Source organism: Psammomys obesus, unplaced genomic scaffold, assembly GCF_907164565.1.
Source record: "Psammomys obesus unplaced genomic scaffold, mPsaObe1.curated_primary_1811, whole genome shotgun sequence".
Taxonomy (NCBI): domain Eukaryota; kingdom Metazoa; phylum Chordata; class Mammalia; order Rodentia; family Muridae; genus Psammomys; species Psammomys obesus.
In genome coordinates this window covers 19,461,930-19,476,571 of record NW_026596117.1, presented here as the reverse complement: position 1 = coordinate 19,476,571, position 14,642 = coordinate 19,461,930, and positions in this window count along the sequence as shown.

Below are 14,642 nucleotides of genomic sequence, written 5' to 3'. Positions count from 1 at the left end.
GTAGGTTTAGTTGAAAACGTATTTTAGTTGCTTGACTCTATGCTTGAGAAGGAAAGTACTTAAAACTCATTATGTTCTGACTGTAGATGTAATATTAGCCTGGCTATATTCTTTGTGTATCAAGGATTTATTGGATATGAATAAAAAGGGTCTAGACCAAGACCAGGTTGTCAGCGGGTTCTAAGAGTGTTCACGTGAACCCAAACATCAAGATGTGTGGTTGTCGTTTGAAACGGGGTCTTATATGTCCCAGGCTGGGCTTGAACCTCACTAAGTAACTGAGGAAGGCTTTGAACTTCTGATCTTTTTGCTTCCACCTTCTAAATGCTGAGATTATGAGCATGCACAACCATATCAAATCTATGTGGTGCTAAAGATCAAACCCAGGGCTTTGTGCATACCAGGCAAACATTCTCCCAACCAGGCTCATCCCCAGTCCTGCCCTCCAACATTTAAGTAAGAAACCAAGACAGAAAGTATAGACCATTTTAGGATAAAATCAGGATTGGGACGATTGACCATTAACACTGGTATCAATATGACGCACTGTGACAGTGAATGGTATGGAGTCTTAGGAGACACTTCAAAATGCTCCAGCATGTGTCCCTTAAATTTAATGTGCATTAGAGTTGCTTGGGAGCCGAGCTGTAGAGCACCTATGTAGCATGCTCAAGGCTCTGGATGCTATTACCAACACTGGACACGAGAAGTTGCTGGCTATAAAGGGACAGACATCTCCCTCGGTGGCTATGCTTCATTGTCTGGGATTGTCCCAGGAAACAGCATTGAACAAATGTAGCGAATATTTCTCCTTGGGGAGTTGTGGTGGTTTGAATAAGAATGGCTCCCATAGTCTTATATATTTAAAAGCTTAGTCACCAGGGAGTGGCACTATTTGAAATGGACTAGGAGGAAGTATGTCAATGGAGGTGGACTTTGAGATTTCAAGAGCTCAAACCAGGCCCAGAGCCTTCTCTCTCTGCTGCCTGGGGATCCAGATGTAGAACTCTCAGCCACCATGCTCCCTGCCATGATGACAATGGACTCAAGCTCTGAAACTTTAGTAAGTCCCAATTAAATAGTTTTGAGGGACCAAAAAGATTAAAAATTATCAGCTATTATTAATTAAGGCCTGAACCAGGTAGGTGGAGAAGTCTAGTAATGCCCTGAGGGGAAGAACCACCTTACTGCATTCTTTCCCCACCCACTAGAGATACAGTTGCTAGGAAACTGGCCCATCCCCCTAGGGAGGGACACCAGGTCATTATGGTCTGGGGACCTTCCTATAGCCAATCAATTCAAAATGTAGCATTTTGACCAATAGATGCTTGCCAGGCAGGAATCACCCCTGCCTTGGGCATGCTGGGAGGGACCAGAATCTTTAAATCACCCAACTAACCTGGGTGCGGGGCGCTTGTGGGTCCAAGCTGCAGCTTGTAATTCACAATAAAAAGAACCTCATGTTTATAACTGGTCTTTTGGGGTTCGTGAACTGGGCAGAACAATTTCTTTTAGAAGAGTAACTGTGGTCATGATGTCTCTTCACAGCACTAGAACAGTGACTCAGACAGTAAATTTGTAGTGAATTTGTAAATATAACACTTTTTATTTGACTGTAATACTCACCATATCTGAACTTCCAGATTGCCTCCACATTGATGAAGGGCATTTCCCTCATCTTGTTGAGATTAATTCAGCTCAAGTTTGAATAAATCATTGTCATTCTGCATCCAGCAGGAGCCTGGTACTCTCCTGGGGCTGGACCAGCCTGAAACCGGAAGTGCACTCTCTCCCGCAGAAAAGGGTGAAGCAAGGGTCAAAGAAACCTAACCCAGGTGGCAACGAAGGCCTGTCCTGAGTGGATTGAGCAACCAATAACGGAGGCTTTGAAACAGAGAGAGGCTTAGGCAGGAGACGGGTTTTGTCCTGACGCACAAAATCGCTGCTTTGGAAACGGCTGGCTGTTTGCTCCCACAGAGGGCACTGCAGTGGGCGGAGCAGCGCTAGAAAAGATGATGGCAGCGATCTGATGACACACTAGTGAATGGCTGAATGGCGGAAGCTCTCAGAGGCCAGCAGTTCGTGGCTGCCTGGCCAGAAGTGAAGGCCCAGGGCTCCAGCAATGAATTTAGGGGAGGAAGGGAGCCTGTCCTCAGAATAAATGACCAGTCTCAGCCCATCATGGTGAAATAGATGAAGCTGGTCCCTTGACTTCGTGTGAAACAGGAACTTAATAAATCTTGGGGCAGTGGGAAGGGTTTTAAGGGTAAATGTGTTTGATTCGATAGGGCTAGAGGTGTCAGGGATCCCTCTGTTAAATGCAACAGAACAGTCTTGTCATAAGAGGGGGAAAGCACAACTTAATTATCCTATTGATGGGGGAAGAGCTCCAGGTATGGTTAAAGGTCATTGGTTGAAAGCCAAGACATCTCATTACAAAGGATGGGTGCTTCCAGGAATCCCCAGGTGCACAGTGAATGGGTTTCTTATCAGGAAAGAGTTGGGCTTTTAGTCTCTGGGAGGGCTATGTGATGTTCCTCAGAGGATCTGGGCTTCCCCAGATCAGGTGGAGAGGAAACCTAGCTGAGAAAAGGAGTCTGTCATCTTGTACTGACCTCAGAGGCTATCCAGAAATGCCAGATTTGACCTTAACAGAAGGGTCCCACAAACCACTCTTTTTCTTAAGTAGCCACTCCATCGGTCACCTGGAAGAGAATGACGAAGGAGATACACTGTGGCAAAGTTGTATCACAGCCAGACCCAGCCCAAAACAGATGTGTCCATCAGGCCATGCACTTCTCTGAGTATGCCTTTATATGTGCAAAACAGGTCTTTAGACCGTGCCTTGCCCTCAGTGACTCCATTTTGCAAGGAATTCTTGTCCTCATTTTTGAGTGCAAATGTGGAGGCAGGATGACTGCACAGACTGAGGCAAAAACTGACAGATAACTTACTCCTAGATGAAAAAGGTACTTTTAAAAGGTTCAGTATGAGTCTGTCAAATTGGAAACATATAAGTCCTTGAGCATATTACAGCTAAAGCAGAAGAACCAGGCACAAGAGCTTAAAGAAAACAACAGACCAAGGGAAAATATAACCTGGACCTCCTACACAGGACACATTGGGGTGAGGTAGTGAACACCTTTAATCCTGTTACTTGAGAAGCAGAGGCAGGTGGATCTCTGGGAGTTCCAGGCCAACCCAGTGTAGACAGGAGGTTCCAGCCAGGGCTACCTAGTGAAACCTTGTAAAGATAGGTTATAATTCGTTGGGCCTTTTCTTATCACCTGTTCTAACTCCCAAATAAATGACACAGAGACCTGCTAGATTTCTTTATAAGCTTTAGTCTCTATAACTGAGCAGACATGATCTATTCTAATTCATTATGTTAGTCTGGCTATGTCCCAGCCACACACCCAGACTTGCTAATTGGTCCTGTCTGGGTTGCTTCTGCTCCATCAGGTCAATCTTCATGGCCATGTCCTTTGTGTACCTCTTTTTTTTTCTCTCCCCCACCTCATGGTCCCTACCTGAGCCCCCAAGTCTGGGAACAGAAGTCCCTCCTATTCTCTCTTGTCCAGCTACAGGCTCTCAGCAGCTTTATTAACCAGTCAGAGATTTTTAGGGAGCAAAGTTTACACAACATTGATCAATGAAGATGACAATGCCCATGTCTGTACTGTAACCAGTCAGTATCTGAATACACAGCACACCAGACCAACCCCTAACAAAACCTTGTCTTTAAAAGAAGAAATTGAGACCACCTAATACTGAGATACCAAAGGCTCCACCAATCTGTCATCTGACTACCTGGTGTGATTGTGTGTGTGTGTGTGTGTGTGTGTGTGTGCGTGTGCATGTTCACATACCTACCGGCAGAGACTTCCCAGTAATGCCCAGGCCTTCAGCTTAGCTCCATCCCCTCTATTCGAAGGACCTGTTCAAATTGCTGTCTATCCATCTGCCCATCCTGGTCTTGCACCTCACCTCCACCACCCTGCCCCTTCATAGCTTGACTAACTCCTGTGACCTGCCTCTGTAACCCTGAACCTAGCTCTGAGACTCCAGCAGCTCTAGCTGGGTTCCTTAATGTCTCACTCAAGCACTACAGTGGCTGTCTTTGCAATCTGTATCTGCTTCGGCCTCCAGTCAAGAAGCTTTGAATTCCATAGCTTCTTTAACCCTTTTGTAACCATTTTCTAACACCCATACACTATGATAGGGGTGTTGTTGTTGTTGTTTGTTTGTTTTTGGTTTGGTTTTGTTTCTTTGTTTTGTCAACTTGACATAGCTAAGAGGTAACCTTAGTAGAGAAGATGCCTCCATAAGATTGGCCTACCAGCCAGGCATAATAATACATACCTTTAATTCCAGCACTTGGGGAGGCAGAGGCAGGTGGATCACTGTGAGTTCAAGGCCAGGCTGGTCTACAAAGTGAGCCAGGACAGCCTAGAGAAATACAGAGAAACCCTGTCTCAAAAACAAACAGAAAAAGATTATTAAAAAAAAAAAAAAAAAAAAAAAAAAGATTGGCCTACTATAAGCAAGTCTGTGGGGTTTCTTGACTAATGATTGATGTGGGAGGGCCCAGCCCATTGTGTGTGGAGCCATCCTTGGGCAGTTGGTCCCCGGTTATACAAAAAACACAACCTGAGCAAGCCGTGGAAAACAAGCCAGCAAGCAGCACTCCTCCACGGCCCCTGCTTCAGTTCCTGCCCTGACTTCCCCTGCAGATTCTGAGATGCTGACAACTCGTCACAGCGGTTCAGAATGTGGAAGCACCAAAAGGGAATTAGGCTCAAATAACAAGCTACTATCAAAATATATGTTAGAGACATTTAAAATAATGTTTTCATTCTCCGTTCCAGTATGAAAAACATTTTTACTACTAGTGCTTTTAACTGTTCAGTGTAGGCAGAGGACAGATTCACAAACAAACCAGACGCTTTAGATACAAACTACTCATCCTGAGGGTGGGGGCACGGCTCGGTGGCAAGGGTCTTGGCTAGCACGTGTGAGGTCCTGGGTTTGAGGCTCAGAATTACAAAAGAAAAAAGGAAGTGTTATGGTTTGAAAACGGATATGCCCTTCCTGGAACCGGACAGAGCCGAGCCATGTCTGACATAGCTGCTTAAGGGAGAGCAGGGGCCTCTCCTTCAAAGCTGGCTCACTTCACTGCATTTTGTAGAGAAGTCTTGTGTCTATTCCTAACTCGTGCTTCTTCATCAAGGCACTGTGACAGGATTGTGTTTAGGCAGTGAGGGAGGACACTGCCGATGCTCTGTATGCCCCTTCCTTGATGGAGTCTTTCTTGCCCTGGATACTACTCTGGAACCCGAAAACATCAGTGACTCACCTCCTCGGTGCTCTTTGCAGCCAGGACCAGGCACGGATGGGTGCTCTGCCTAAGGAGACTCTTGGGTAGAAAGAATAGAGCCACAGAAACACCGAATGGAGACCCGAGCTGGCGGTTATCATGCAAGGACCCCATGATTGAGGGGTGGTGGAGGTGGAGCAAGCTGAATTATATGAACCAAGGATGAACGGCACGTCAGAGGACCGAATACAGACCACAGCTGGTCATCATGCTGTCTGTGCGGTCCTCCAGCCTGAGTCTCCTGGTGAGCTGTTCCATGTTTGTGCTTTCCCTCCCTTCATCTCTCAGGGCTTGGCAGGCACCCCTTAAACTTGTGATCATCCTGCCTTGGCCTCCTAAGTGCCGAGATTACAATTATGTGTCACTACACCTGGCTCAACAGTCTTAAAAAATTTTTTTTTTCTCCTGAAAACAGTCAAATTTGAAATCCCCTGTTTACAACTAAAAATCTCATGTAGAGGAAGGAAATACTGGAATATGAGCATCGGGCCTTCTTTTCATATAGGGTCCAAGAGATCTTGCAGAGACTCTGCAAATGTTGTTACCCTCTCCGTTTCCTAAATCACGTCAGCACTATTTGCACCTTGTGCTCTAGGCTGAGGAGGACTAAGACAGAGGGTTCAGAACTCTTATCTTCTGGAAACTTAAGCCCAAGTAGACTCAACCTTCTATGGGTTGCCATGATCAATCATGGTGTTTTATCTCAGCAACAAGAAAAGTAGCTAATACACCAGCTGAGACACCTCCTCAGCCCTGCATTGCTTTTGGTTTCTAGATGAGCGAGGGCTAACCTGTGAGCCTGACCTCAGTGAGGTCACACTGATTCTGTGCATCCTGTATCCCATGAGGACTTTCCATTTACAGAAAAGTTACTTATTGGCCAAGGGAAATGGGTTAGGCATTCTTAAATTTCTGCGTATAAGTCAATGAAGGGTAGGGCTTGTTTTATGATATGACAGTATGTGAAGCAATGTTTTACTCTTGAGAGTGATTTCAGTAATGAATAGGGCTTTTGAAACTTCTATGGTCCTCGAATATCATCTCTGTAGTTGAAGCAGTATTTCAAAGATACTGCTAAGGCCTTTCGGAGTGAATAGTTTCTATCTAAATTGTCAATTTATTTGTGAGTCTGCCATCTTGTACCTACTTTGCATAATTAATATTGTAAACAATATTAATGATGTTCTTTGATATTGGACTTGGGAAGGAAAATTTAATTTTAAATGTATTCTGCAAATAATTTGATAGTTGATTCTGTAAATGTCATTTTTAATGTACTTATAATTGTTTTCCAAACAACTCCTCTGGCAATAAGCCACATTATATAGCAAATAATTTCTTTATCTTCTAGGATTAAATAAAACAATGTATTTATCTCTGTCTTTGTTTGTATTTTACTTGCTGTAACTCATTTTGCCAGCAAAGTGAATTTTAAAAATAAATAATAAATTCTGATGACCTTTTGTTTTCTCACCATATGTGAAAAAGGAAAAAGAAAAGAATGAATGCAAACTTGAGAATATAAAATACCTTGAGACTCACAGCCAAACATTGGTCAACGCTTAGGGTAGTCTTGAGGAAGAGTAGGAAGAAAGAGAAAAGGACCCAGAAGTGACAGGAGCTCCACAAGAAAAACAACACAGCCAACTAACCAGGGCCCAGAGGGGTTTGCTGAGACTGAAGCATCATCCAAGGACCATGCATGAACTAGACCTAGGCCCCCTACAAAGATGTAGCAGATGGGCAGCTAAGGCTTCAAGTGGGGACTCACTTGCTAGCTTTTAGATCATTTTCCCCAGCCAGACTGCCTTGACAGGCCACAGAGGAAGAGGACACATTCAGTCCTGATGCAACTTGATGAGTTGGGGTGGTTAGGAGAGAGAGCTCCTCTTTCTGAGGAAAAGGAGGGGTAGGGAAGGGGGAGAGGGTGGGACTGGGAGGAGAGCAGGGAAGGGGCTACAAGAATGTAAAGGGAATAAAATAAATGAGAGGGGAAAAAAAAGAATATAAAATGCCTGAAATCTCCTGTCCCTTCCAGGTTTTTCTATCCTCCTTCTTCTATAAAACTCCCTGCACTCTGCCCAAAATTTGGCTATGAGTCTCAGCAGCTGCTTCCATACTCCACTGGGTGGAGCCTTTCTGAGTACCTCTTTGTTAGGCTCCCATTCTTTTCCTCTCTTCCACTACTTCTGGTGTCTATCCTCTTTGCCATTCTGAATGAGATTAAGCAACTGCCCTAGGGTCCTCCTTGTTGTTTAGCTTCTTTAGGTCTGCAGATTTTTAGTATGGCTGTCCTATATCATATGGCTAATATCCACTTATAAGTGAGTATTTACCATGCATGTCTTTCTGGTTCTGGGTTACTTCACTCAGGATGATCTTTTCTCATTCCATCCATTTGCCTGCAAATTTCCTTGTTTTTAATAGCTGAGGAGAGGACAGGAGCTCCACAAGGAGACCAACAAAGCCAAAAAATCTGGGTCCAGAGGGGTCCTGCAGAGACTGATGCATCAACCAAGGACCAAGCATGGAGAGGACCTAGACCCCCTGCTCAGATGTAGCTGATAGGCAGCTCAGTCTCCAAGTGGGTCCACACGTAAGGGGAGTAAGGGCTGTCTCTGTCATGAGCTCAGTTGTCTACTCTTTGATCACTTCTCCCTGGTGATGCGGCCTTGCCAGGCCACAGAGGAAGAAGATCCAGACAGTCCTGATAAGACTTGATAAGCTAGGGTCAGATGGCAGGGAAGGAGAACTCCCCCTTTCGGTGGACTAGGGAAAGAGGATAAGGGGGAAGAGGGAGAGAGGGTGAGACCAGGAGGAGATGAGGGAGGGGGCTATAATCAGGATAGAAAATGAATAAATTGTAAAAAATAAAAATTTTTAAAAATGCCTGGAAGCATCTTATAAAGCTCCAGAAGATAGACAATGAAAGTCATTTCTGAGGACTGCTGTGACAAGGCATTGAAAACAGGGCAGCTTAGCTCGCGCGGGGATGAATTGTCTCTCAGCTCTAGAAACTGTAATGCTAAAATCAGGTGCCAGTAGGCTGCTTTCTCACTCTCTCTCTCTCTCTCTCTCTCTCTCTCTCTGAAACCTAGAAAGTCTTCCTTCTTACCTCTTCCTGGCTTTTGGTAGTTTCTCAGCAATCTTTGACACATCTTACTTTGTAGACACATCTCAACATTTTTCTGTCTTCACATGGCCATCTCCCTATAGGGAGCCCAGCCATGTTGGATTAAGGGTCTACCCTGTCCACTGTGACTTCCTACTGACTAATTACATTGGCAATGACCCTATTTTCAAGTCCTGTCTCATTCTGAAATATTGGGAGTTAGAGTTTGAATATATATATATATATTTGAAAGTGATGGTCATGGTAGTCTGCTCCTTTAATCCTGGCACTCAGGAGGTAAGGTCAAGAGAAGCTCTGTGAGTTCAAGGTCAGCCTGAACTACATAGTGAGTTTTAGGCCAGCAAGGGTTACATAGTGACACCCTATCTTTAAAAAAAGGAAAGAAGGAAGAAAACAAAAAGGCATGATTCAATTTATAATTATTTTACTAGCAAATTTTAAAAAATATTTGGATCTGGAGAGGTGGCTCAGAGATTAAGAGTACTGATTCACCCTGTAACTTTGAAGTAATGAAATCCACATCCCTGTTCTTGATCACTCTTGCATTCATTTTCAGGAACCAATGTCTAAGTAACAATGCTTTCCCTTAGAAATATAGTTCTTTTGGTGATAGGACATAAATTCTGATTTCTGTTAAGTGTATCACTCTGTATTTGTGTTTGCAGAAACCCAAAGCAATGAGCCACCGTAAAAATAATAGAAAAGAGGGGGCTGGGAAGATGGCTCACTCTGTGGAAATGCTTGCAAGGCAACTATGCAAAAATCATAATGGCCAAGTATGGTGGCTCATACCCATAATGCCAGTGCTTGGTCGCTTGCTATGAGCTTGAGTCCAGCCTGGGAAAAAGAGAAAGACTTTGTCTCAAAAACACTTTGACAATGCTTGGTGATATTGATTACATACCAGTATTGATAATATTTTGTTAAATGCAGTATCTAAATTCCCTTTCTTCTTTCCTTCCTTCTTTCTTTGCTTCCTTCCTTCCTTCCTTCCTTCCTTCCTTCCTTCCTTCCCTCCCTTCTTCTTTCTTTATTTCCTTTCTTTCTTTCATTTTATGGGTTTTTTGAGACAAGGTTTTTCTGTGTAGCCCTGGCTGTCCTGGAACTCAGTCTGTAGACCAGGCTGCCCTCAAACTCACAGAAATCTACCTGCCTCTGCCTCCCAAGTGCTCAGATTAAAAGTGTGTGTTACCACCTCCAGGCTTTAATCCATATTTTTATCCTGCTATATACCATGTTTTATTTTGTTTTTGTTCATTGACACAGGGTCAACATGCAGCTGAGGTTGGTCTTGAACTCCTTATCCTCTCCCTTTCACCTCCTGAGTGTTGGTATTGAAGGCTTGTACCATCATGCTTGCCTGCCCCCCCCCTTTTATTTCATGATCTTGGTCTTTAAAGTTGTTATCCAGTTTCCCATGATAAAATGACAAAGGGTTTGTGAATAGTAATGTGTCAAATTCATCATCCCCTAGATCCTGCTGGCTATGTGATTACTGGGAACTTTTATATTTTAGGAGATTGTATTTCACTCGCTAGGCTAAAGTTCACAGCCAATTATTGTGTTGGAGTTGTTTGACGTGAAGGAGGACAGAGTTGGGTAGCTGCCGCTCGTCGGAATGAAGAACTTTCCAATGGTCTTGGCAAGAATAATTGGATATTTTTACACTTTTGAACAGATAGGCTTGATTTTTACTTAATCCTATAGAGTATCATTTGTGTATCAGTGGCAGGTAGTAGTCACCAGGTTTCTTTTTAGGAAGGTGATTGTAAGGCTTTTATGGGTTCCAGATAAGGCAATGGGCAGTAGTTTTGTTTTGCTTTTAATTCCCTTAAATTGATTGTGGCATGAAGGCGAGGATCAGGGCGCAGTAACCCAACCTCTAACTTTCAGCCGTCAGCCATTACAGCCCGTTTCCTGCCAGGGCCATCCTCTACACAGGCTGAAATTTATGCAAAGGTAGAAGAGATGAGGATGATTTTTAATTTTAGAAGCATCAGAATATATCGTGTGTTTGTGAGGGTGGGGGTGGGGGTGGGGGAGGGGTGTGTACGCCCACGACAGGGATTTTATGTAGCTCAGTAATTAATGAGACAATCGGGGAAGCTGCTAGAACTGAATGAAATGAGGAGTCTAAGGATGAAATTTTATATGGATAAAGTCATATTAAGCCAGGTGGTGATGGCACACACCTTTAGTCCCAGTACTCAGGAGGCAGAGAGGTAGGTGGATCTCAGGGTTTGAGGCCAGCCTGTCTACAGAGTGAGTTCCAAGACAGTCAGGGCTGTACAGAGAAACCCTGTCTTGAAAATCTGAAAATAAATAAGTAATTACTAAATGAAGTAATATTCAAGTGAATTTACAAATTGAAACAAACAGGATTTTTATGCAAGAATAGGTAGGTAGAGAATTCAATAGAGTCCTCAATCAGGCAAAATTCATTTGCATGCTTACAGATGTTGTAAGCAGAGTAATGTCACTTTTCCCCTCGCCCTCAGAACCTGGGATTACACCTGAGGGTTACACCACACAGAGGACTAATAGCTCCTGAGGAGATGAAGATCGACTCTTCATCGGACTTCATGAGCGGGAGAGTATCATGGACCACTCAGGCCAGCTCGGTGTGATCACAGGGGAACTTTAGAACGGTGGAGCACTGCCAGTTTAGAAGATGGAGAAATCTTGGATCTTGATCTTGGATCTTAAACTTGGATTAAACTTGGATCTTCTAAGATCCAAGAAAGTAGACAGTGACAACCAGAAAAGGTGGGGGAGTAAATTCTCTGCTGGAGTATCCAGAAGGAAACGGAGCTCTGCAGAAATCAAGACTCCAGCCTATCAAGCGCTGTATAGGATTCCTGATCTCCTGCATTACATTAGTAATAAATAGATTGTTTGAAGCCACCAAATTTGTTTTAACAGCAAAAACAGGACACTAACGCAACAGAGATTTAGTTGCCTGCAACTTGGAGTTTAAATATAACACCAGAAGAAGGCCCAGAGCCTCAGTATCCCATTGATTTGTCTTATTTTATTTTCAAGACAGGGTTTCTCTATGTAGCCCTGGTTGTCCTGGAACTCACAGAGATCCGCCTGCCCCTGTCTCCTGAGTGCTGGGATTAAAGGCCTGAGCTACCATGTCTGGCTTCAGCATCCCGCTGAATGCATGCTTTTAAAAGTGGCAGTAGACCTCATTTATTAATACTCCCATATCAAGCTGCCTGTGCAGACCCTTTGTGGCCTTACTTTTTCAGGCTGCTACAGAAGAGAGACTGCACGCCAGTGAGGCGGATGGCTCAGCACTCAGCAGAGGCTCTGCTCTGCGCAGTGTTGCTCATCACTGCTGGGAGTAGAAATGATGACTTGACTTTTCCAGCAGACCCCCCTCCCCTGAAAACGGGAGAAAGCCAAATCCTCAATAACTCTGGAATCAATTCTTGGTCCCTAAGCCAGTTTCTAGGCCTGTTGTGAAACAACTGTTTTGGTTTGTGAGGTGTGTTACACCAAGATTTTCTTACGGTTGTAAGTAAGCTGGGTGTAACCCTTAGGAATTGACTCTGAGCCTGTGGGTATAAAAAAGTATAAGCTAAAAGTAAAAAGAATGTGTCATTTTTGCCTTCTCTCTCTCTCTCTCTTTTTTTTTTTCTTGAGTTTCAGGTGAGAATAACGCCACTCATTCCTCTTTGGTGGGTGAATGACCCAAACTTTGTTGACTGTATTTTGGGACAAATGGCTGGCTTAGGAATTTTGCAGGAATAAATTTGATACCGTGAGAATGAAACCTGGATGGTCATGTGAAAGCAATGGGCAAGGGCACTTTGTGTGAGCTGGTCTTTGCTGGGCTGGAGCATGGGCTAAACATGTGGGAGAAACCAGTTTGACAAGGAAATCAGTTTAGGGAGAAGCAGAGAGGAGAATGGTTTCCTTTGATGTTATTTGAACTCTGGAATCTAGTTGTGACTCAAGAAGGGCTCATCTGCCTCTATTTTGTCTCACAGTTGCTCTGTCATGGAGCCTTTGATTTCTCATGTGTTGGTTTAGGTTTAATTTCTGATACTGAAATCTTCTTTGTTGCAGTAATTTTCCTTCTTGCCCATGGGGGGACATTCCAAGGCTCTCAGTGGAGGGCTAGAACTAAAATTATTAATCCTGTATATGCTGTATTTCTTAACCTGGACATAGATCCCTATAGGCTCTCAGTGGAGGCCTAGAACTAAAATTATTAATCCTGTATATGCTGTATTTCTTAACCTGGACATACATCCCTATAACGAAGTTTAATTTATAAAGCAGGCATAGTAAAATACTGAGGTTAAAATAGAAAAAAAATCACAATGATATACTTCATGTGCTGTATGTGTGTGTTCTCTCAAAATATCCTACTGTACTGTACTTATGTCTCATGTGCCATGAGGATGAAACAAAGCTAGGCCCAGTGTGGTGAGCTATGCCTCTAATCTCAGCACTTGGGAAGCAAAAGCAGGTGGATTTTTATGAGTCCCAGGCTAGCTAGGGCTACAGAGTAAAACCTTGGAGAGAAAGAGAGGTTCTGCCTCTGTGTGTGTGTGTGTGTGTGTGTGTGTGTGTGTGTGTGTGTGTGTGGTGAATGACATAGGTTTTGCGATATAGTATTAGGCTATTAATGATCTGGCAATATGACAGGAGGACACTGTACTTTGTTTTAAAGTGAGGTGCCATAAAGCTTGACCATGCCACTCAAAACAGCATACAATTGAAAGAAAATTACCATTTTTCCCCAGAAGATTTTCTCTTCCTCTTTAAAAACAAAATCCAGCACAGCCCAGGCTGGGTTCCAACTCACTATGTAGCTGAAGATGACCTTATTAAATGCCTAATTCTCCTCCCATTTCTTGGGAACAGGAATTACAGATGTGTACCACCACACCCAGATTCTTCTGGAGTTTACTTATCATGTTTTTCACCATGGTTGATTACAAATTAACTTGCAGCTTCACTGAGTGAAAGCTTGGATGAGGGGACAATACTGCACTGGTGATCAGGAGAGTTCCAAGACAACGAGGTGTATTTTAAAATACACCTTGGGCCAGCAAGATGGCTTAGCGGTGAAGGCACTCGTTGCCAAGCCTGACTACTGCTATGTGTCTGGGGTTGCTCAGACATTCACCGTGACCATGAATACATTTTAATAATAGGAGGCTTTTTCTTTAGGTACTGGCGCCTCAATCCAGCACCAGGGTTGCAACTGAGCAAGATGCAGCACTGAGCCCTCTAAGCCCAGGGCTTATAAAGGCAAAACCCATATGTATTTTGACCTGGTGTAGGCAGGGTCTTATTTTAACATGTCTTTCAGTTGTCCTGGTCATCTTTCTAAGCAGAGTTTGACTACTAAGGCAGAAAAAGCAGTTGCTCGTATGACCTATTATCTTGCAGGGACAGCAAATTATAGCAGATCAATTTAAGAATAATTTTCAGGGTCTGGGAAAAAGGCGAAATGGGCTGACAGGGTACTGTACAAGGTAGGGGTTAACGAGCTAGAGGCATATATAAATAAATGTGTGTGTGTGTGTGTGTGTGTGTGTGTGTGTGTATGTGTGTGTGTGTGTGTACAGGTGGTGATCTCCTTCCATAAGAATCCTCGATTCAGACTCAGATAATGTGATGGTTAACATTACATTTAAGGTTTTAATTACTATGCTTAAGATGTATACAAGGTGTCCTCTGACCTTCATCCACATGCTATGGCATACCTGCCCTTAGCCACAAAAAAAAAAAAAAAAATGTGATTAAAGTAATTTTAAAGCTGGAGGGGGATGAGGATGAGAGAGAGAAGGAGAGAGAAAGAGACACAGAGAGAGATGAAGAGAGAGAGAGATCAGGAAAACAGATGAAAATACTCTCTTGGCAGAATCTTTGTTCTAGTGTCTCAGCAGAGCAGCTTCAGCTCCAACTGCGAACTTAAGTGTATTTTCTCTGGTCCCTAAATGGCCCAAAACTGTATTATAGTAACATCAGCTCTTACAGTTTTGATCTAAGCTAGGGAAAGGACTTAGAAATAGACATCATTTGCCTTTGAGATTTCTATATTTGAGAGGAAACAAGAACACCAGAAAAAAAAAATGTAGCTCTTACTAAGAGTGGGAAGACTGAAGG